Raw genomic sequence first — 26,033 nt, 5'->3', positions numbered from 1 at the left:
CTAGTTGACAATGGTATACACTTTTGACCAAATAGGGACCCTTGCTTCTAAGTCAGGGAAAGGGGATTACACTACTTGATAACTCCTGCTCACACCCTTGGTAGCTTGGCACGAGCAGACAGGCTTATCTCAGAGGTAGTGTGTTAAGCATTTGTGAACACATACAGTAATACAATGAAAAGACTACAGATGGACACAACACAGGTTTTATAAATATAAGTATTCCTTATACAGACTTAACACAAGACCACAAACGACAAAATCCACAATACTGTACTCAAAATAAACTTAAAGATGGTAGAAGTAACTTTTCAAGTTGATGATAAATGCAACACTGTTCTAACTAAAGTACCTGGATGTGTAACGAAAAACAAACAAAAGGTTCGCAAGGATGGAGATGCATCGGTTCCTTGCTTCGAGGAGACAATGCGTCGCGTCTCAGTGCTTGCACAGAGTAGGGGATGCATCTTGGTCCTTACCGGAGAGGAGGTGATGCGTTGACTCTCATACTGCTTTCCAATTATGATGCGCCAAAATGGCGCCTCGATACCATGCGACAATCTGGTGCGATGCGATAAGATGGCGCCCTTGATGCGACGATGTGAAGATGATGCATGCGTGCTTTGGAGCTGCAACAGGCAGTGTGACACGCTTCTCTGGTGATGCGACAGTGACCTCGGTAGCGGCGACACACTTCTCCGGTGATGCGTCGGGTAACAGCTTTGACGAAGGCACGCTTCTCTGGTGATGCGGCGCCGACCTCTGTGGCGGTGACATGCTTCTCCGGCGATACGACGCAACAGCTGCGACTGCGACCCACTTCTTCTCGTTGAGTTGCGCTTCCAGCTGAAGATGAAAATTATTCTCTCACTATATTTACCTCATAAAAACTGGAACATGAGAACATGAGGTTTTAAATCCAGCAGCTGCTCACTGATAGATGAACTGTGAAGAATATTACTACATGTTCCGCAATGAAAGAAAGTGCCTGAAAGAGTAGAAGGGCATTAATGCCACGGTACACACAATAGGTGTTGTTACTTATTTGCTGGAGTGTGGTCATAGCTCTTTTTGGATTCAAGTAAGTTAGACTACTACATCCCAGATGTGGTAGCAAGTGATTCATTTAATGTATCAAGGATAAATAAAATCTATGAAGGAATCTATGAATGTGTGAGTCCTGCAGACAATTCTTGATTTGTGCAGGTGCTTGCAGGTGTTGGGAACGTCAGTCATTTTTTGGAGGACCGGGTTTATGGCTATGACAAGGAGCAAGAAAGGCAGAAACAGAAGAAAGAAGGGGGTAGAGAAAGGCAGGAAAACATTGACGAAGGGAGAAAGCAAGGACATGCAAAAAATATGCATGAGTGAGATAAAGAGACAGGCAGCGTGGAGTGGAGAAAGAAAGAGTTGTAAACTGGAGTCAAAATGGAAGACAGATGTGTTAGGTGAGATCCACATTAAGCAGCCATGATATCTCACAACAAGCATTTCACAGGACCAGCCAGAGCCGGACAGGCCTTTAATCCGAACCATAGGTCTCAAAGGGCTTCAGGTGAAGGGAGGATTCAAGAGAGAGAGAGAGAGAGAGATAGAGAAGAAGGGAGCCAGGGCTGCTCTTGGTTCCTCAGTCCGGTTCTGGTGCCAGCAGTGGGCTTATACAAATGTTAGGCCCCTGCCCTCTTCAACAATGTAAGCACAGCTTTGAGACTAGTAATGTCATGATGTAACACTGATTTTCTATATTTAGACAGGAGAGAACACGGGTGAACCAGGAAACATTCGGTTTCAAAAAGCGCATGATAATGATCAGCTTTCTTAAAGTGCAATATACATATTATATTCTCAAACCACAATTTCGTAAATATTGCTGCACATTCATCTGCAAACACGTGCCCATAATTCAGATGTCGCAACTGTGCTGGGTAAGACGAACCACCAGTTTCATTGCGGATGGTGCTCTCGATTACAGTGCGTAAATGAACGTGAATTTAACACTAACAAAAACATCGGAGGTAAGCCTTTCTGTGCTTGACGTAACCTTCCCTCTCAAACTACAAAAAAAAAACCTGCAGACATATTTTGGTTGATTGTGCCTTCGTCTCCATTCCTCTGTAGCACAGCGGGTCTCCAGGCTTCCTTGGCCGGCGCTGTCTTGTTGCCATGGCGCTGCCTAGTTAGTTCACGCGCTGCGCACGCATTTACTGAAAGAGACAAACAGGCTGACAATTAGAGCCGGCGCGAGGTACCCGCAATGAGAGCTCCCGGACATTTAAAAAAGCCAAGCGCCTCTGCCTGCCTCGAAATATGTGTAAATGCCAGTGGAAATGTCACTTATAACAATAATGCGTGCTGCCAGCGTCGGTAGCTGCATTCTGTCCTTATCACAACCACACGCGACCAGGCTGTGCAGAGCACTGCCACGGAGCCTATCTTGATAAATAAATATAAAAATAAATACATATATATATATATATATATAGAGAGAGAGAGATATGTATAAAACTTATTACAAAATGGCGTCCTTCTTTGAAACAATCTTTGCTTACAAACTGCAGCAAAATGGGGGCCACAGGCCGTACTAATTCGACAATAAGCGCTGAAAATGTGTGCGAATGGTTGGAAGTAGAATAGTGGGCATTTTGATAAAATGCCCACATTCAAATGTGCACAATTCACAGAGGGCCAAATGAAAAAGTACAACATCTTTCCTGTTAGCGTTATTCATGTGTTTAAGATTCCCAACTATTCAGGGATTCACAAAGGGCACGAAGACATTTTAAAAACGTGGTAGAATTTCTAAGCCGCTGCAATGTGTATGAGTTGGTCATGCAGAATCGCCAATGCCATCCTCATCCACATTCCTTGTCCCATTGCCCCGAAGTCAGTTCTCGTCTGTCATGACCAATGAGGCATCTCCTGACTCCAGACAGAGCTTGCAATCCAATATTTCTTTTATTTCCAGTGAAACCCCATGAGGCATTAAATAGCCCCTCCTTCTTTCTACACTTCCTGCTTCATTTTCTGTCTGCAAGACAGCTTCGCTTCCTGGTGTGTCCTTGTGGCTGGTGATAAGCTGTAGCAGTTGCATTGAGGTGCACCAATCGATGTGTGTTCCTCTCTCAGGTGCTGTAGATCTGATGGAGAGCTAACCAGCATGAGAGAGAGCATGGTCATATAGGAGGATGAAGCCCCTACGGCCAAGAGGGCAGATTAAATACTGAGTTAACAGAACCACTTACCAAGAGGCAAAAAAGTCAGGATGATGATGCGTATGATGGCATATTTATACGAGGCTTGCGTTAACTTTGCACCACACAAAGTGGCACATGTGGGTTGCAAGCTATTAAGTCAAATTTATGAAGCCACACAAAGCCACTTTGCGTGGCATTGAAGGGCTTCAAAAATCTAGAGTAGGGCAACGTAGCACAAACCGTTGCGTTGCCTCACTCTGCACAAGAGAGGAATTCCATTGGCTGTGTGGTGGGTGCCACTTCCTGCACAAAAACAATCCTGCATGCAATGGAGGGACCCTGGTGCCATGCCCAGGGTGCATGCATTGGCGCTCGGCTGTCAAAATGGCACAAGCGCAAGAGAAAAGGACAGCAATACATCGCATTGGATAAAAACAGCACATTCCTGCCCTTTCCCAGTGTCACAGAGCAGAGTAGCAACATGACTTGCTGCGCTGCCCTGCACCACTAATTTAATAAAAATGCCCCGTAAGTGAACACTGGAGAAAATTATATGCAAGGGGTTCAAATGCAACAATAACCAAGGCACAACAAAGAACAAGCATTTGCAATGCAATGGGTCTCACCTTTGCGAGAGTTGGAGCTATTGACATTTTGAATGACGCTGACTTTTACCTTTGCGTTTTGGCTTGGAGTGTAGTGGATATATGTGGTGTGTAGTGGAATTATGTGTGTTGTATTGGAATTGTTAGTTGTGGAATTGTGTGGGGAGGAATTTTGTGGTGTGGAGTATATTTGTGTGGTGGAATTATATGGTATGGTGAATAGACAGGGGTGAGAGTTGCACAGAATAGATAGGATGATAGCGAGGGGTAGGCAGTTTGTGCAGGAGGTGGTCAATGAACTCCAAACAGAGGTGTAGAAAGTGTGTTAGAAAGAGAGAAAGAAGGGGAGAGCAGGGTACAGATGCATAAAGAGAGAGGACCTGTGCACACAGTTGACACCTGAAGGAGAGGAGGAGAGTGTGGCTTTGAGAGACGGAAACCTTGAAAAGGCATGTGAAAGAACCTGAGCTTAGTGTGTGTGAGAAGGCAGCTCCCATTCTCAGACACTAGATATATTACCCAGCTGCAACACTGAGGCGGTCTTTTATATATCTGTAAGCTCCAAGTACCACCATCCTCCCTAGCATGTAAAGGGTATTCTGGCTGGGAGGTATGGGAAGGCAAATTACAGTTTTGTGAGAATACAGTCACTTTCTGCAATCTATCGTCTAGCTAAGGGCACATGGCCCATTAAGCGTGCCTGTCTTTTCAAGGGGTTTACTGAACTGTGTGTTTAACCCAGGGTTGCACTGTGGGCAGCAGGTTTATTTCACTTGGTGACTTCAAAGCCTTGTGGAGCAGGTAACAAAACTTCAAAACAAATAAGTCCCTTTTCCGCTAAAAACAGGTACGAGTGAAGCTAGAAAAAAGTCATGGACGAGAAAAACGGTATTCTGATGCACTGCAAAATAAAGTGATTTACATTTTTTATTTCCAAATAAAGCATTTGCTTTGTAAATGGCAACGTCACATTTATATTTCTAATTGCTTTCTTTTTTAAAACATTGAATGATTATTCTGCTTTCGAGCAGGATAAAAGGAGTGGCGTGAAAGAGTTAACAAGTCTGTAAATGTGTTAAGCTACGAGACAGCTATTCTTGAACAAAGAGAATTTACATAGTCCTACATATGTGTATCTTTTTTGTGACCAGCATCTGTCAATGTTATTTTCTCTGAGACAGTAAGTGATGTGGCCGAAATGTAAGGATGCGGAGCTCCACACAGAGACACAACGCTACTTCTCAAGCGTTCCAGTTATTGTTTGCTTGTATTCGACCATATTTGAATGGCTTTATGCACATATCTTTGGATGTTAAGTTTAAAACACGGAAAAAGACACAGAAATATTTATATTATTTAAATAGCGGACATGAAACTAAATATTATGGAAACACCCACAAGCTGTTAACAACAAGCATTTTCAATGCAATAGGTGTCACTTTTGCAAGCATTTAAGCGATTGGCATTGTAAATCACAATGCATTTTATTGATGTGTTTTACACCCAACACATATATAACAGGTATTGTTATTTTTAATGCCAAAAGCTCAAACTCTCGCAAATGTGAGCAGTTTAATCTGTAGACGCTGCTTACCGTATTCAGGTTACAGTGAGCATCGTCTAAACAAAAAGGTGCTTTCACACAAAGCAAAATTAAAATAATTAAGAAACTTTCTGCGCAGCCGCTGAAGTGAAAGTGGCCCACGCTATTAATTAATAAAATAAATAAGCGTGGCCGCTAATGTGAAAGCATGTACCATAATAAAGCTACAAAACGTATTATCTCTACCACAGAATCCCTTCCTGGCCTGCGGACCAGCATCGTTGTCGTACAACATCCAGCCTTGCACAAACAATGTGTAGTTACTGCAACAGCGGAATGCGCTGTAAATTAAACAATTGAATAAGTGCGGCCACCATCGTTAAAGCGGACCGCATGGTAATGTAAATAAATACAGTAGTAAGCTGCGGCGATACCTTGGGTGGAATAGGGGAAGAGCATTAAAGAAACTAGTGGTCAGCAGTTTATAAAGCAGAGCATGTAAAACCAGTAGACGGTCCATTCCTTATGGGTGGTAACAAATGGAGACAAAGCAGTACCATGGAGGGACTAATAACCCTTATTATGAATCAGAAACCAGTGTTTACAAAGGACAATGGCACAAGCCAATTAAAAATATGGGTGGAGAGTTGGCAGGGCTTCTTTTACAGACCCTAGTACAGCATGCCTCGCAGAACGAGCAGCGCATGTGCACTGCCGCTAGGCTCGACCTGAGCATGCCTCACAGAGCGACAGCGCATGCATGCTCCTGCTACGCTCGACCTAAAAATGCTGGTGTCTGTTATGGGATCTTTGAGGAATGTGGCGTTTTAGCTAATGATGCTGTCTTTCTCGAGGAAGGGTGTGTTTGGGGATGGGGACAGGTGGTGGAGCAGCGTGGTGAGGATTCCTCTAGGCAAGTACCGGAGGTCTGTCCCATGAAGTTCAGTCTAATTAGAGTGGACAAAAGGCAGTAAAAGAGATGGTTGCACTCGAGTGTGAAGTGGCGAAAGCTCCCTCAGATGTGTGTATGTTCCGGACTCTTCCAAATCCTTGCTGAAAGATGTTTATACGTCACATGCTACAACTGAAATGCAGTGTAGAAGACCACCTTTCTGATTGAATGATAGGGCATTGGTGATACTTAAAATGAAAACAAAAGCCATGAATAACAATTTAGTTTGGAATGTTAGAATGTTGGGTTCATCTTCCAGAATCTGGTCGGTTGAGGCGGGGGGGTGGAGGATGTAACCAAGTGCGGGCGGTGATCTGTGAACTCTCCAAGTCTGTACCAGAATAAAGCTAAGAAATGTATTATCACTACCACAGAATCCCTGCTTGGCCTGCGGCCCAACCTTGTTGTCATACAAAGCACATGCTTTCAGTTCTTGATGAACAGGAGAAAGGGATGCCCGAATGGAATGTTTACTACATTTTGGCCGTTAAGGAAATAGCCCGCCTTTAACGAGGTGTGTATATGTGTTACCAACACAACCACAGCACTGAGAAGCTACAGCATGTCGGTTAACAGCTCAAGTCCACACCCCCATAGTGAAGCGTGCACCAGGGTCTCCAGACTAACCGTGCGCATCTAAAACATATGCACATTGGATGAAGGAACACTTCAGCAACAACCGTGGACACAGAAGGCCTTTAATTTGTGCAATCTCACGGAAGCCTGTTAAAATTATTTGGAGCCGTTCCAAGGAGATTCTGGCCAACAATGGAGGGCTGGTGTAGCCAAGGAGCCCGCTAGGGCTCAGGACCAGCCTGTGCATACATTTATGATTTTCCATTTTTAGGATACCAGAGAACGTTTGCATATAGTGCTGAAAAGGTGTTGGATTTTATTGGAATTTAATGTCAATAAACTTAGACTATTCACCCGGCCTTGTACAAACAATGTGTAGTTACTGCAAAATGTGCCTTTTGCCCAGATTTATGGAAATAGTAAAACAGATCATACTTAAATATTAATAATAAATCATCAGCTTTATATTTGCACAACCCAAATGCAACCCGGAGCCGCCTGAAAAATAATGAAATAAGCACGGCCGCTATAGTTAAAGTGGACCGCGTAGTAATTTAAAATAAATACAGTAGTAGGCGTGCCGCGATGTCCCGGGTGGATTAGGGGAAGAGCATTAAGGAAAATAGTGCTCACCAACTTATGAAGGAGAGCACGTAACAACACCAGTAAAAGGTCCAGTCCTTATGGGCGTTAACAAATGAAGACAAGGTGGTACCAAGGAGGAACTAACAAGCCTCATAATGAATCAGAAGCCAGCTTTTAGGAAGGACAATGGCACAAGCCAATTAAAAATATGGGGGGAGAGTGGGCGGAGCTTCTATTGCATACCCTAATACAGCATGCCTTAAAGAGTGAGCAGTGCATGCACGCTGCCGCTAGGCTCAACCTAAAAACAAATATTACACTTTGTGGGCTTCTTTCTTTAAGTTTCAAAAGTAAGTTTATTCAAGAACATCAATAAATCAACAATACTTCGTACACATAATCAATTGAAGAAAAAACTAATAAATAGATACATGAATAAATAAAGGATATTAGTGAAACATAGTCACATTGGAATTGGAAAGAAGAGCACATTTGGGAATATGCAAATCTAAAGACAAAGAAAGTCTGGTTCATGGTTAACATAGCATAGAATAAAAGGAAGAGACAATATTGTTTGAATATATTATCATGGACATATTGTCAAAAAAAGGACATTAAATAAAGGAAGTCAAGGAGGCTTAGCAACTTCTTGTAGTGAAGGTTGAGGAAGAAAGGATTTGTGCGTACTACCAATTGTGTGACAGCAGACCATGAATGTAATTGTTTTGTGGCGAGTGAGATTGGATAACAAGTTGTGTCTAATCTGTGATTGTGGCAAGTAGCATACCACCAGGCAAGATAAGACAGTTTGGAGGTGTCTTTACAATGTTTTGTTATCTGTTGAAAGACAACTGCTAATAGTAAATCAATGTTCCGCAATTGTAAGTGATTTGTCTGCCAATCAGGTGACAAGCAATCTAAAATATTATTAATAACGGGCAAGGGAACTGTGGTGTGGTGTGATGGTAATTTGAGACCAAACCTGTTCCCAAAACTTAAAAATATATGGGCAAATAAATAACATGTATTTTAAGTCGGCAATGTTGGGAGAGCCAGTCCAGCATGTACTTGGAGTAGCAGTATGAATCCTGTGTAGATGTACGGGTGTAAGAAGCAGTCTATTATATATTTAAAAAATTGTTTGAATAGTGCTTTCCACTTTAAAGGATTTCCCTTATTTGAACCATATTTTGTTTCATAATGAGACAGGCCAATCAACACCCAGGTTAGTCTCCCAAGAAAGTTCTATTTTAGATTTATATCTATTTGTAGGAGATTGTGTTAAGCAGGAATAAATAGTAGAGGCTTTAGGATGTACACGTAGAAAATTGTTCCATATGTTAGGAGGTAGGGAGGATGGAGAGGAAGTTTGTGAGAGTTGGTCACATTTGTCAGAAATCGCAGTTTGTAGGGTTAAAAATTTGTGCTTGAAGGAAGTTGGAAGGTGATACAGATCCTGTACTTGCAAACATTGAAGGGTTATGTCTTAGTCAAATAATTGGTGTACCCAAATTAAGCCATTATTTCTCCATGATTTCCAGTATATAGGTTTATTTTTAATTAATACAAGTTTGTTATGCCAAATTATAGAATTAAGGAAAGTATCAAGATCAAGCGGTGTCAAAGAAAGAGTGGCATTTAATAATTTTCATGAGTGTATAGTTTTTTTGTGGCTTACGAGTGAAAGAGAGATATTCATGAAATGAAAAAGGTGCTATGAATGAAGCTTCGAGGTCGACCCACAATGGGCTGTTGGGTGATTGGTCAGAGATCCAATGTGATAGATGTTTCAATTGGAATGCTTTATGATAGCTGGAAAAATTGGGTAAATTAACGCCTTCTTCTGATTTTGGTTGTGTCAATTTTTGTAATGCCATCTGTGATTTTTTGTTATTCCATAAGACTGTTGTCAGTATAGAATTAATCTATTGAAAGTATTTTGCTGGTATAGGTAAAATTATGTTAGAAATTATATAAAGGATTATAGGGGTGAGCATCTTGTTGATGGTGTCTAAACGACTCCACCAAGAGAGATGAAGAGGATGCCATCTTGCAGTGAGCATTTTTTAATTATCTATGCATTTATCTAAGTTGAGAGAAATAGATGTGACTATGGAGAGAGAGAATCAAAGTCTGGGATATTGTATATGTGTGGAGTTCCTTGTCAGTATTTAATTTATATCCGACACTAAACTATAAGTTGCAACCTCCTGCAAGAATGCAGGGAGTGAGGACTATGGCTGGGAAAGGAAGACCAATACATCATCTGCATAGGCTGCTAATTTGATGTAGTGAAACTCTGATGTGAAACCCATAATGGAGTGATTCTGTCGTATCGAGAAAGAAAAGGTTCCAACGCTAAATTAAAAAGAAAAGGGGATAAAGGGCAACCTCGGTGACACCTATGTGAAGAATGAAATAAGGAGATACAAGACCATTGGAAGAAATGGCTGCCTTAGGTTCGGAATAGAGTAGAGCAATCAAGGAAACCATTTTTGGGCCAAAACCAAACCATTTAAGGGCATGAAGAATAAACGGCCATGATATTCTATCGAAGGCTTTCTCCGCATAAAGAGCAATTGAAGCAAGTGAGTCCGAGTGATGAGACATCCTAGATAGAATGTTGAAGAACAATCTTGTGTTATCTGTGATATTATGACCCCTAACAAAGCCTGATTGCTCCTTACCAAGCAACAAAGGAAGATGCGGTTTCAACCGTATAGCTAATGCTTTTGATGAAATGTTATAATCCACATTACCTAACAAGATACCTAGTATCTGGAGACCTTGCCATCCTTTGGTATTAAACATATCAATGCCTCTAAAAATTAACCTGATGATTTACAGGAAGAAATGAAAGAAGAGATGATAGTATGGAAATATGGAAAAAGCAATTGGGCGAAGTGTAAGAAAAATTAAACTGTGAATCCATTAGGACCCGTGGCTTTCTCTTTTTTGAGAATCGTAAGTGCATCTATTTATTTTATTTAAAGAGTTTTATATAGCGCTGGCTAGACCCGAAGGTATCAGAGCGCTTTACATGAGAATCAACAATGTAACAGAAAAAGATCAACAATTACACATTGCATCAGAAAATAGGCAATACATTAGGAGAGGAGAGAAAGGAGAGGGGAAAGTAGTGGAGGGGGCAGGGGAGGTGAGAGAGGAAGGATAAGGGAAGAGACAACAAAGAGAGACGAAAGGAAGTCTGTCTAAAGACCGACTGGGTAGGTGATGACCATGGAGGGAATCCATGGCCCATCTTCCCTATAGCTAAACCAGGTAGCTCCATCGGGCATCAGACAAAGTAGTTTAGTCTCAAGTGGCGAGGGAAGAAAGTTCCAGAAAAAAACAAACAGGGTGGGGACAAAAGGCGAGTAAGGGCAAAGGACAGATGTTGGAGAGAGTAGGAGCAGAGAGGGGTGAGGTAAGGGAAGAGGGGAGATAAGGTCAGGAGAGACGCAGGAGCGTTTGCCTAAAGTCCGGCTGGGTAGGTGATGGCCAAGGAGGGAATCCATAGCCCATCTCCTCTTTAGCTCGTGAGGTAGCTCCACTGGGCTTCAGTCAAAAAGTCTGGGTCTCAGCTGTCGATGGAGGGTTCATGGAGTCAATGACTGGGGCAACCGTCTTGAGGACAGGCAGGGGGGGATGAGTCCTTCATATACGAATTCCAAGGGTTCCCTTAATTTTCTGGGCTTTCAGTAGTGAGTTGCACATCTGTGATATCCTCCTCTTTTGGAAAATGTTTGATTCCCTCTGTTGGGTCCGATGTTAAAGTGGAAGCTTCCTTGTACACCAGCGGATTATATGTGGAGGCAGGTTCTCAATGTTTGAATTTATCTCCGGGACACAGAATCTACTAGAACACCACTGGCCGTGTGGGAATTCGGCACCTTCTTTTTGATGAAGGTGACCTCTACCCGCGACTTACACGGACGGTCTATGAATTCATCTTGTGTAATGTCGGATTCCAAGATGTGTAGACTAGAAAGGGGAATGTCATGCTTCTGGATATTGGAAAAATATTTAGATATAGCAGAGGTAGGTACCTTTGACAAATAGGGACCCTTGCGTCTAGTCAGGGTAAAGGGATACACTCCTAAAGTAACCCCGGCTCACCCCCTTGGTAGCTTGGCAGGAGCAGACAGGCTTATCGCAGACAGCAGTGTGTAAAGCATTTGTGAACACATAGAGTAACCTAGTGACCACACTACAGATGGACACCACACAAGTTGCAGTATAAGAATAAGTATTTTTATATAGACTTAACACATGGCCACAAACAACAAAAATCCACGATACTGTACTTTAAAAACGGTAGAAATGGCCTTGTTCGCTTAAGATGGTAAATACGACACTTTGAGTTCAATGTACCTTTGGATGCGTAATGCTATACAATGAAAGTGTTGCAGGGAAGGTGATGCGTCGGTCCCTTACATGCAGGGACGGTGATGCATCGATGTCTTACTGCACTTCCGTGGCGATGCGGCTCGCAACGCTTTGATGCGATGAAGATTCGGTGCGATGAAAACAAAGATAGTGTCTCCTCCTTGATGCAACACAATGCGTTCACTCCCAGCAGCAGTGCGGTGACTCAACAGTACTTGCGAGCTGTGACAGGCCCTGCGACACATTCCTCCAGTAATGCAAGGCGCTTCAGTGATGCACGGCGACAGCTGCAGCAGTGACAACCTTCTTCAGTGATGCGACAACAGCGGCTGAAATGGCAACACGCTTCTCGGGTGATGCGAGATGCTTCAGCGATGCTGTGCAACAGCTGCAAAGGTGACACCCTTCTTCAGTGATGCGACAACAGCGGCGGCAACACACTTCTCCGGTGATGCGACTTGCTTCAGCGATGCGACAGCTGCAGCGGTGACACTCTTCTTCAGGGATGAGATAACAGCGGCTGCAGCGGCAACACGCTTATCCGGCAATGTGACAAGCTTCTGTGGTGCAGTGCAACATCTGCAGTGGCAACACCCTTCTTCAGGGATGCGAAGACAGCGGCTGCGGCAGCGACACGCTTCTCCAGCGATGCAACACGCTTCGTCTTCGTGAGGCACTTCCAAAGAACTCTTGAGGAGCTGGTGGTTAAAGTCTGTTGTTCCTGCGACTTCCGCAGGAGGCAAGCTCTTTCTCAATCCCTTGGAGATCCTTCACAAGTTGATGAAAGTACACACAAAGTTCCTCTCTCCTATCTTTGGCTATCAGGCAACCACTGAAGGCCAATCCCCCAAGCAGCACTTCAAGTTAGGGATAGTCTCTCCTCAGTCTCTCTGATTCCTCTCCTCAGCAAAAGGTTCTTCTTATTTCCCAAAAGTTATCTAATTCTCTGGGGTCTGGGTCCCCACACAGTTTTTCTTTGTTCTATGAAGGCAGAGAGGCCTTTGCCTAGTCCAAAACCAGTTCTGGTCAGTCCTGGTGCACTCTGTGTACTTGTCCCCTTCTTTCCTTTCAAAGTGCAGGGCAGAGACATCAGACACACCACAGGAGGTGGAGCCAGCATTGTGGAGGGAAGGCACAGTCCTATTCAGGTCCCAGGTGCAACTCCTCCCACCCATCGATATGTAGTTCTCTCTATTTAGTCCTGTTCTGACTCAACCTGTCTCCTGGAATCCCCTAGCCCCTGTCACTCAAACTCTAGACAAGGAATACACAACCTAACAGAGGCAGGCGTGGATGGTTAGACAAGAAAACACCTACTTTCTAAAAGTGGTAATTTCAAACACAGAATGTTAAAACCAACTTCACTAAAAGATGTATTTTATCATTCTGAGTTCAGGCATACTAAACTCGAATTTCTACCTAGTTCCCTGAGTCAGTAAGAATTATAAGATGTAATAATCAAACTGTCCATTCTGACCTAAGGGGAACAGGTGGCTTTGCAGTGAAAAACAAAAATGGCTGTAATTCACTATTAGGACATGCCACACACGGATCACTGAAATATTATCGACGGTCACATTATCGACTTGCTAAAATATCGTTGATTAATTATCGACTACAAAAATATCGACTTTCTATACTTATTACAACAACTACAAAAATATCGAGTCAAAAATATCGAGTATTTAGAATATCGAGTACTTAAATATCGCCTTAATAAATATCGACTACAAATATATCGTTGTTCATGAAATTACCCCTAACACTACAAAAATATCGACTACTAAAATATAGAGTGCTAAAATATCGTTTCAAAACAAATATCGAGTTATTTTTTGTACCCTTTCATGTCTAAAATACCATATTAATACTCTATAAAAGTCATTGTTCTATACAAAAAACCTTTTACATATAATACCTGTTACTTTTATAACGTTCCTATTTATCTACATTTACTATACATTCTATTAAATGCGTTATATCATTTGAAAAATAATCTTTACACGTAAATAACATGTTAAATATTTTTTTCCACTTACACATCTATTTTATTTAACAACTGACCTGCTTTAATGCGGAAATCACCACATACCACCATTCTCACATCAACAAACACACCAATTAAATTTAAAAAAATTCAAACTAGCCTATACAATCATTTCTTTCATCCTGCAACCAATCAAATCAAAGCACACAAAATACACATACTATAAAAGGGATACATGCATTATACCATTTGCTGCTGCTAACTCTATAGAAAGAAGATGCCAACACTCTGAAGATTTTGTTCCTGAACAAACATCTTTAAAGATCCAGTTTACTACCTAATTATTCAAGTAAGTTACAATGCATTATTTAGAAATCTAAATTAGTAGTGTACTATTTTACTTATATCTCCTAACTCTTGCACTTATGTAATTTTTATCTCCTCCTACTTTTCTGATAGAAACTACTACAAATAAATTCCTAATACATGCTCCTATTTCTTCACCTAGAAAATCAGATAGTAGGTATATATTAATGCTCTGTTATACACCAACTGCTGTTTTTAAGCACTATTTCACAAGATTCATACTTTATTTTAAACATTTTTTTGACAGATAATCAGCGATTTTCCTATTTCAACACCACAAATGTATAAAACTACACTAATTAAACATGTAAGTATATATGTTTTTGTTAGTAAACACCCAATATTAAAAATGCTATTTTCTAAACAACATATCTTGCATATTACATCTTCCCTATAGATCCAATAAAATCATCCAACATCAACTATACCAAAAGACAAGACTACCCTTGTAAAAAATGTAAGTATACTTCTAATTTGTCTTTTTACTTCCGAAAAAAATGAGAACTATATTCTTAACACCATGTTTTGTATTTTATATTTCCTCTACAGATATTGTGAATACATCATACATCTATTCTACCTACAGCAAACAAAACTACTTATTTAGAAGTTAGTATACTTTTAAAGATTTCCACTTTCCCAACGGTTCCAAATAATTTTTATATTATTTAACATTTATTTATTCTATCTTCTCTACAGATCTGAACTTTACTACCTTGATGTACTCCACCAAATACTACAACTCAACTATTTAAACAAGTAAGTATATGTAATGTTCACATCAAATGTACTACTAAGCAAAATTAAAAAGTGCTTTTTCCTTGGAAAAACGTTTATGTGTAAACATTAACTTAGAATTTCTATATTTTCATACCAACAGTCAATAAAGATATACATACAAGACAATCCTTCAAAATACAGTTCTGCATTTGTGATTACTACTTCTAGTAACTGTAAGTATAAATACAACATTAATTATGTTTGCACCACAAAGTGAAATAGATGTTTTTTGATTTTGTTTCTTTATACTCTTTCCTAGAACAAGTAAAACAAAATGACAGAAGGTGCAGAATTTGTTATGTCACAGAAAAATAAATTACTGTTATGTTATATGGGTTATGTTTATAATCAGGAAAGACAAAGTGGTAGAAAAGTTTTCTGGAAATGTACAAAATATTACTCAAACAAATGTTATGGAAGGGCTACGACTGAGGAAACTAATGTGTTATTTACCAGGGAACACAATCATCCCCCAATTGTCACAGAAATTGAAATAGGAGATGCTTTAGAAAGTATTAAAACTGCTAGCACACAAAGTGATAAACCAACAACACAAATCCTTAAAGAGGAACTGTTAAAAGTCCCAGCACATGCTTCAGGTCAACTACCCTCTATTGACTCCCTAAAACGCACAATTGCATACACTAAAAGACGCACTTCCACAACCCCACCCAACCCTACTACTTTTGAGGAAATTATTATTTCACCAGAAATGTCCATCACACACAATAAAGACAAATTTATCCTTTTTGACAATGAAAGCAGTACAAACAGAATCATAATGTTTGCAACTGCAAGTAATTTAAGAAAAATCCAACAGTGTCCCCAATGGATGATGGATGGAACATTTAAACCATGCCCAAAACCTTTTTATCAACTATATTCCATCCACGGGTTATACCATAACTATAACATCCCTTTCATTTACTGCTTGCTACCAAACAAACAGCAAAACACTTACACAGAAATATTAAATGTTCTCAAAAATGAAATGAATAATTATTTTCCAGAAAAAATAATTATTGATTTCGAATTAGCTATGATTAATAGCATTTTGAAAACATTTCCACACACAGCAATCCAGGGTTGCTACTATCATTTCAATCAGAGCATATGGAGACATCTCCAGAAATCAACTTTAAGTATTTTGTACTCAACAGATAGCACCTTTGCCTATCAAATTAAAAAATTGATAGCACTGGCCTACGTTCCTGTTACCGATGTAGCAGAACACTATAATTTATTAATTGACAGCACATATTACAAGAGGAATGAAGATAAACTAACACCATTACTGGACTATTTCGAAGATACTTGGGTGGGAGGGTTGCACAGATCTGGACATCGACGCCAACCCAAATTCAAAATACCTTGGTGGAATGTCTATCTTAGTACTTTAAACCAAGAGGCTAAAACAAACAACAGTGTAGAAGGCTGGCATAATGCTTTCCAAGCTACCACAAGCAGAACAAGACCCACATTCCATAACCTACTAGATGCTTTGATAAAAGAACAAAGCTATCAAGAACTAAGAATGGAACAATCTGTGACCCAAAACTAAGTAAATAAACTAAACAAATGTTCCGACTACTGCAAAGTCAAGTCACACTATATCCTACAACTAGAGGATTAGAATACCTGTCATTAATAGCTAAAACCCTACTATAAAAATGTCTACAAAATATACTAATGTCTGCTTCCAATAATGCTACATATAAAAATCATAAACATTTGTTAACAATTATAAGTAATACATATTTGTTTAACAAACTTATCATAATTTTGGACATTATTTCTGAACAAATATGCAATATTTATAATTACATCACACATACACATTACATAAAGATCGACATTTCCCACCCAATAAAAAAAGTTTTTTAAATACTTAAAATTTTTGTAGATGAAAAAGACGTAATGAAGCAAAATACAATCCATACAATCCATTACAATGTAGGACAATTCCAATATGGGAAACCATCAAAAACCCGAAAAATATGTAAAAATAAAATAAACGCTCCAGGAAATCCCGAAAACAGTAGTGTGGACACTTTAGTATTTAAAGTGATATACACACAACTTTAAAAAAACGGTCACGCATATCAATGTATCAATCCAATACGAAACCCTCCAAAAACCCGAAAAAAGGTAAAAAAAATTAAAATCCGCTCCTGGCAAACACGAAAAATAGGAGATACACGTCAAAATATAACCATAATAAGTCATACATTATTATCTCCGAAAAAAAACACGCATCCTTCCATGTAGTTTTCATGCGAGGAACCGGAACCTGTAAAAAACCATAGATAACGAAACCCACCCACAAATAACCCATAACATATGTAATTACACTCACAATTAACATTAACCATGTAAAAAGACATTTTCCAACACTTAAAATAACACTAGAACTAAAACATACACGACGCATCTATAACGACGACATTACACCTAAACTCTACATAAACAATTCATACATACACACAAAAACACTACACAGTTCGAATATACCCTCAAACATTACCATTGACTTATAAATTGTATGTAAAATTAACCTTACCTCTCTCCACACGAAGCAACTCCCAACCGCGAGCTTCTCCAGTCCTGAATGGAGCGCAATAACCTTACGCGGGAAAAAAGTAGTCCCCTTAACCCAATTTTGAAAAGGTATCATAGAAAACACAATGTTATAGTATAAAAATATAATACATACACATTGTTATTGTAACAAATTAATACACTAGACTCATAATAATTTAAACTGTTGAAAAAATATAAATGTCTTTAATATTAATTAATATATAGTAATTAATATATATTAATAATATTAAAAAAAGTATGTAAAACTTGAAATAATAAAAGTAAATATTTTCTTATTGTGTACATTTATAGGAATAACTTTGTGTTTGTTTAGAACTAAACATTATTATTTTTTATGTAATTAATTAATAATAATAAATTATAAAACTTATTTATTGTTATTAATAAAAAAATATAACCATTTACTATATAAATAATGCCCTTAAATAATGTATATTTATTTCTCTGATGTATGTATTTCTGAAAAGAAAAGATAAATGGTTAAGTTTATTAATTAATAATAATAATAATAATAAATATATTTGTTATTATTCTTATTAATTATTAAAAAAAAATTTTAAATAATTTCTAAGTATTATAAAAGTATATCATTGCATAAATAATCTTTTACCAATACCAGATATTATTATTAAACATATTATTCTCATTTACAGTTATAAAGTTAACAACATAATATATTCATATGTTTAATTTAAAAACAACATTTTCAGAAATATGTGCCAAAAATTGTCTTAGTTTGTATTTCCATAGCTTGAGCAAATATAATAATTGTCATGTTACTTTATAAAAATTGTAATTTAAAAAGTAAATATTTAATAATATTAATATATAATATTAACATTATTAAATATTAAATGAAAGAAACAGAAAAGTAACTGTTATTTTATGTATTTCAATATAAATACATGTTACTCAAAGTTGATGATAATAAATATTGTTATTGATAGAAAAATGTTGTGAAATAATTTTGTGTGACAAATTACAACATGTACATAAATGATAATGTGTTATTCTGCAAATACTACATTTCCAAAAAATTTCATGTATTTTTTGATTGTGATTGTATTGTAGTACACATTAAAAAAATAAAAACTTGTAATAAAGTTTTGTGAAAACATCCATTTTGCATTATTGTTTAATATAATAACACGCTAATGTACAATTATATGCAAATGTTTTGGACACTGACCAATTAATAATTGCTATTCCTACTCCTGTCAAGCTATTATCAGAGAAGTTGCAGGACACTGACCAATTATTATTTACTATTCCTACTCAAGTGAAACTAATAGCTGGAAAGGTGCTGGACACTGACCATGTATAAATTAGAATAGCTACTTTAGTATAATGTTATTGTATAAAATATTGTCAAATAATCCTATATATTATAATATTATTAAGTACATATATTTAGAGTATATTTTTTGCTGAGTAGTACCAAAACTTTTTATTAGCCTAAAAATTAGCAACTTTTAGTCACTAAAATGTTTTCAATATATTTAAATATTTTTATATTTTTGTAGCACACTTTATATACACAAAACTGACCCTGAACACTAAAAATACCCCTTTACCCAAAAACTGAAAACTGTCCCTGAACTCAAACATATACCCCTTTAGCCAAGAACTGAAAACTGACCCTGAGCCCTAAAATACCCCTTTATCCAATAACTTAAAAATGACCCTGAACTATAAAAAATACCCCTTTATCCAAAAACCCAAAACTGACCCTGAACCCTAAAAATACCCCTTTACCCAAAAACTTAAAACTGACCCTGAACCCAAAAAATAACCCTTTACCCAAGAACAGAAAACTGACCCTGAACCCAAAAAAATACCCCTTTATCCAAAAACCCAAAACTGACCCTGAACCCTAAAAATACCCCTTTATCCAAAAACTGAAAACTGACCCTGAATCCAAATAATACCCCTTTACCCAAGAACTGAAAACTGACCCTGAACCCAAATAATACACCTTTGCCCAAGAACTGAAAACTGACCCTGAACCCAAAAAAACTCCTTAACCCAAGAACTGAAAACTGACCCTGAACCCAAATAATACAACTTTGGCCAAGAACTGAAAACTGACCCTGAACCCAAAAAAACTCCTTAACCCAAGAACTGAAAACTGACCCTGAACCTTAAAAAAAACCCTTTTCCCAAAAACTGAAAACTGACCCTGAACCCAAAAAAATACCCCTTTATCCAAAAACCCAAAACTGACCCTGAACCCTAAAAATACCCCTTTATCCAAAAACTGAAAACTGACCCTGAATCCAAATAATACCCCTTTACCCAAGAACTGAAAACTGACCCTGAACCCAAATAATACACCTTTGCCCAAGAACTGAAAACTGACCCTGAACCCAAAAAAACTCCTTAACCCAAGAACTGAAAACTGACCCTGAACCCAAATAATACACCTTTGGCCAAGAACTGAAAACTGACCCTGAACCCAAAAAAACTCCTTAACCCAAGAACTGAAAACAGACCCTGAACCTTAAAAAAAACCCTTTACCCAAAAACTGAAAACTGACCCTGAACCCTATAAATACCCCTTTACTCAAAAACACAAAACTGACCCTGAACCCTACAAATACTCCTTGACCCAAAAATATTTATTATTGTTTAATTACCAATTAATTATTAATTAAGAATAACAATGAAGTTAATATATGAACACATTAGCTGTAATTAATTTAATGTAATAATTAATAATATATTTTCAAAAATAATTAATTAACAATAAAAAAAATAAAGAAAGAAAAATGTCTCTAAATAATATAATAAACAAAATTATATAAAATAATTAACAATTAATTAATAATAAAAAATATATAAAAAATATATTAAATAATTAATTTAATGATATTAATGATAGATTTAATTAACTAATTAATAATAATTATTTACCAATTAATTAATAATTATAAATCTTTATATACATATATTATTTAATTAATTATTTTAAATTACTCCCCACCCTTATCCCCTATTAACCCAACATCCCGCTCCTAAACATTAATTACAATTTATAACAATACCTAAAATATTTATATAGTAGCACAATACCTGTAAATAATTAAAATAAAAAATTATTATGATTTGTTCCAAATTAATTACGTAACAATAACAAAATATACTATATATAAAAATTAACTCTAAATAATTTAATTAACTTATTAATATTAAATAATTGTCAATTAAATTAAAAAAAATTAAAAAAATTATATAAATTAATTACCTAAATTATATTAATTAGTTAATTAATTAACTAATTAATATTAATTAGTTACCAAATAATTAATAATTTAAAATATGTATGTACAATAATTATAATAATTAATTAACTAATTAATATAAATTAGTAAATGTATTAATTAATTAATAATAATTATTTACCAAATAATTAATATCTTTTCAGTGTTTAATTTTAAGAAGTTTGAGTTCATCCATTGCATGACTTCGGACATACAGCCAGCGAAGTCAGCAGCCATGGAATCCACGGGATGGGACACAGAAACGATCAGCTGAGTGTCATCAGCGTATGACACCAGCTTGAAACCCAGATTCTTTATTAGCTTGGCCAGGAGGGAGACATAGATGTTGAACAGGGTGGGCGATAACGCCGAACCCTGGGGGACTCCTCCTGGAAGGGAAAATGTATCTGACTGAAGTCCGTTGCAGAAGATGACTTGTTCCCTGTCAGAAAGGAAGGAGAAGAGGAGATCTAACGCTAGGCCTTTGACACCGATATCCTGCAGCCGTTGGATGAGTACCTCGTGATTTACGGTGACAAAGGCCGCCATTAGATCCAGCAGGACCAATGTGACCCTGCCTCCCTCATCCATCCCCTTCCGAATTTCCTCAGCTGCCACCAGTAGAGCAGTTTCAGTGGAATGATTCACACGGAAGCCATGCTGGGTGCTGTCGAGAATAAGCCATGTCTCAAGATAGAGAGATAGCTCTCTGTTCATGGCTTTCTCCACTAGCTTAGCTGGCAGCGGCAGGCAGGAGATGGGACGATAGCTTTTCTCATCAGAGGGATCTAACTTTGGCTTCTTGAGCAGAGGCCGTATACAGGCCTTTTTCCAGGGTAGTGGAAAGATTCCAGAGTTCAAAACCTGATTCAATACCGGCAGTAGTAAACCTTTTGTACGCCTATTGTTGACCTAAAGAAGGTTATGGAGAGTCAATTCATGGGAAAGGGAGAATCCTGTGCTCAAATATTCAGACATAACCATTAAGTCAAAATAGCCACAAATAGGATTCTTTCAGTTATCAGTTTGTAGATGTATTGAACTGTCAAGTCAATCATTACAGGAAGTAAAAAGTTAGTTAGGGCAGAAGCCAATTCATTAATAAATCGAATAATACAATATGCCGTTGCAAAATTGAGAAGCCACAGCACCTATGGAAAATATTCAAATAAAAAATAACAATCCTAATACCAAAGGACCACACCGCATCTAGACCTTTAAATAAATGAAGTACTAATAATAATCCGCCATTTAGCACGTCCTTTATAATACTTTTTAACAGACACCACACAAGGAGAGGATGTAGCCTTACGGCTAGAGGAGTCGGCCTCGAAGCTGTGGAACCTGGTTTGAGTCTCAGCAACGCACCACAGGGTCGTAACACACCTACTTGCAAATGATTTTCATTGTAAAGAAACATGGGAAATGCAACTTAATACAAAAGACTATTCTGCAATACGAACATAGCAAGTAGGTTTAGCATATAACCCTGGGGTGTTTCAAAACATATCCCTGCTGCCGAGGAAACTAGTGAAAAATATGACTTTACACGTACTGAAACAGACCGTGGCTGCAGTTGAATTGCAATGGTTTTCTGGAAAGCAACAAAAAGCAATGCTCCTGCACAACATTTAACCTTGCACTTTAAAATTTGTGGGCCAGTGCCGTCTAGTTATGTTAAGTCAACTAAACCTATTTAAAATGTGATTTTTCAAACTAAAATTATTTTTCCACGCCAAACTAGACCGTGCCTATTCTGTTGCACCCGCTGCTCTGTAATTTATGCGCCAGGATACCCTTTGGGTGACAGTCGCTCTATACAAGTGCACCATACATTACATTACATTACACATGGTCAGCGACTAGCTGCCGCCTCCCCCCCCAATCCGGCACCCAACACCCAGGAACGTGGACACGAGTCGTCTTTACTTTTTGGAAGGCGGGCGCTAGTCGCCCGGCCGTATTTATTAAAGTATGAAATTAAACGGTTTTAATTGCATAATCAACAATGAATACAAAAATCAGCAGGACATTTAGTTTACATTCTTATCAACAAGTTTGAGAGCCTGACCTTAACAAAACTCTAATACATGTTGTTCCTAACTTAGACTAAACATCCTAAACTTGATTTTTGTACATTTCTGGTCATATGGCAGGGTCACTACCGGTGTCAGGTCCTACAAGCTGCGCCTCCCCCCTGGAAGTGCGCATGCGCAGTGTTACCCCGGGAATTGCCCGGTCTACGCCCTAAACTCCATTTACCCACTAAAGGAGGGCCCTTACTCTGCGCCGGTGGCGTCATGAGTCCACGCGCGCGGGGTGGCTACCAGCCTAAGGAAAGCGTGAACTACTCCTACCCGCGCTCCTTTGCCTATTACCTTGCCCCTGGAGTTGTGGGAGTGGCCCGCAGGCCCCTCCCCCTGGGCGGGAACCTCCATAGGATGATGCCCGCCCCCTCAGACCTCAAATATGTGCTCACCGATAATGACCTTACCGCATGCCCCATACCTAATAAATACGACGACCTATGGGAAAAAATTCTAAAGGACAGCTACACTGGCTAATAAATACAGTATCAACGTATAGCTAAAAGGGAAAAAAGGCCTAACGACACATGGCATTAAAATAAAATTCGCTTACACATGTCACGCTAAATAACAGTATCAACGTATAGCTACAAAGGGAAAAAAGGCCTAAAGACACATGGCTTCAAATACAATTCACTTCATACATGATTTGCTAAAAAGGGGAAAAATTCCTAAACAAACGTATCACAAAATACACCAACAGATCCGTCTCTCCTGTGGACCGTACCTTCGAAATTTACCATAGAACCAGACATAAAACTACTCAAAACTTTGTTCCAAGGGATGGTGGGTGGGAAAACAAAGAGGCCCCGAACGCGGGGCACAACGTACGGCGGGGGAGCGTCCAGGGACAAGGGGGTCTCCTGGGCGCTCCCCACCTCTTATTCCCGAGGGGCCGGTTGGCCCCTCCTATCGCCCGCCCCCCCTGACCCGGAACCACTAAATTGGATCCGGGTCAGGACGGCCGCCGGCCAATCGGCGGTGGGCCGCACCCCCGGGGCACGCCCCCACCGCCGAATGGCAAAAGGAAATAGGGAGGGGCGGCGGTCGCCGCGCCGCCATGCGTGCGGGGGGGCCGAGGGCCCCCCCTTTTCACATGGTCAGCGACTAGCTGCCGCCTCCCCCCCCAATCCGGCACCCAACACCCAGGAACGTGGACACGAGTCGTCTTTACTTTTTGGAAGGCGGGCGCTAGTCGCCCGGCCGTATTTATTAAAGTATGAAATTAAACGGTTTTAATTGCATAATCAACAATGAATACAAAAATCAGCAGGACATTTAGTTCACATTCTTATCAACAAGTTTGAGAGCCTGACCTTAACAAAACTCTAATACATGTTGTTCCTAACTTAGACTAAACATCCTAAACTTGATTTTTGTACATTTCTGGTCATATGGCAGGGTCACTACCGGTGTCAGGTCCTACAAGCTGCGCCTCCCCCCTGGAAGTGCGCATGCGCAGTGTTACCCCGGAAATTGCCCGGTCTACGCCCTAAACTCCATTTACCCACTAAAGGAGGGCCCTTACTCTGCGCCGGTGGCGTCATGAGTCCACGCGCGCGGGGTGGCTACCAGCCTAAGGAAAGCGTGAACTACTCCTACCCGCGCTCCTTTGCCTATTACCTTGCCCCTGGAGTTGTGGGAGTGGCCCGCAGGCCCCTCCCCCTGGGCGGGAACCTCCATAGGATGATGCCCGCCCCCTCAGACCTCAAATATGTGCTCACCGATAATGACCTTACCGCCACAGGCCAGCATTGTTAACCGACGATCTGGCCCCCCCCCTCTAACCCCTACTTATGGAAGCCTCCTACCCACAAATCCCTCTAGCCAAGCCCAGATATTGTCAGACCACAAGACATTCCCTTCCTGAGTTAAATGAACCCCGTCCCTCAAGTAATACTTGTCGCCCCAGATACACCCATGAGGTATTGACTGTAACAAGGGGGATCGAAACAACCTATCCAACCGCGTGTTGATCCTCTTTACCGAGTGATTCAACGCCCTGACCGAATGTCCCCCCCCGCCACTGTAGTCGAGGAATGAGTTGTGACCATACCAATGTGCAACCGGGGCAGGTCCTAGCCATCCAACCCGCCGTTGAAATAATCTCCTCAATCAGAATGCGTCTACCCAGTGTTGCCAAATCATTCTCCCCAAGGTGAAGTATCACCACTGCCGGTGGAGATTGTTGGTGTGCTAGAAGCCCCTGGAAAAATCCCCTAAACTCGTGAAGACACAACCCCCCTCTGCCAAAGAACGTGATGTCCAACCCTAGTTGTGCCGCCCTTTTCCTCCTGTCACCTGACATAAAGACACATTCCGCCCGCTTCACATATGAATGACCAACAATCCAGACATTGCTCATCATTGTTTCCTGGTCGCCGCTCCGTGCTGATGAATGTTGCCGGTGCCCGACGACAAATTCCTCCCCTGCGTAACAGGTCTGAGAAACTGTAAGAGAGCGGAAAGAAACCAAGCGTGAGCGACATGTAATCATAGCATGTCAATCCGAACATAACGTTTATAGCATTCTGAAGACCACCTCCCAATTGTCTTCACTCTTTCCACTGGCAGGCCCCCCGCCGCTGCCTCAGTTGCTGCCCCAATCCTGAAGGAATGAGAGCCAAACTCTTTAGGGTCAAGACCTGCTTTCCTAACCCCCATCTCCAATACTTTCCTGAATTGATACCTGGTCAAGGGGCTCCCGTCAGCGTGACAGAGCAATGTCCTGACCGCTGAGCCTACCAAGAGTCCGAGGAATAATTCCACGTGCCTGACCGGGCAGCACGGGTTGGCGGGGGCCCGTTGCAGAACTATGGTGTGCCCCCTAGCCTCCTGGTCTGTTTTAGACTTCTGGATAATCACCCACATGGTGTCCCCCCTTATCGTCACACTAGCCCTTTGCAAGCCGCCCAGTAGGTCCGACTTAGAACCTGCCACAAGTTCGCTAATTCTCAGCGCCCCATAGAATGCCAGGGAGAATGCCGCCCTAAAAAGAAGCACCTCCCACTCCGAGCTACAAACAGTCTCCAGCGTGCCCAGTAAGGCTGTCAGCCGGGCCAATCCAATGGGCTTTCTCTTATCCTTCTGGTGTCCCTGAATACGGCG

This window comes from Lissotriton helveticus, chromosome 2_1 (assembly GCF_964261635.1).
Source record: "Lissotriton helveticus chromosome 2_1, aLisHel1.1, whole genome shotgun sequence".
NCBI lineage: Eukaryota > Metazoa > Chordata > Amphibia > Caudata > Salamandridae > Lissotriton > Lissotriton helveticus.
This window is presented reverse-complemented; position numbering follows the sequence as displayed.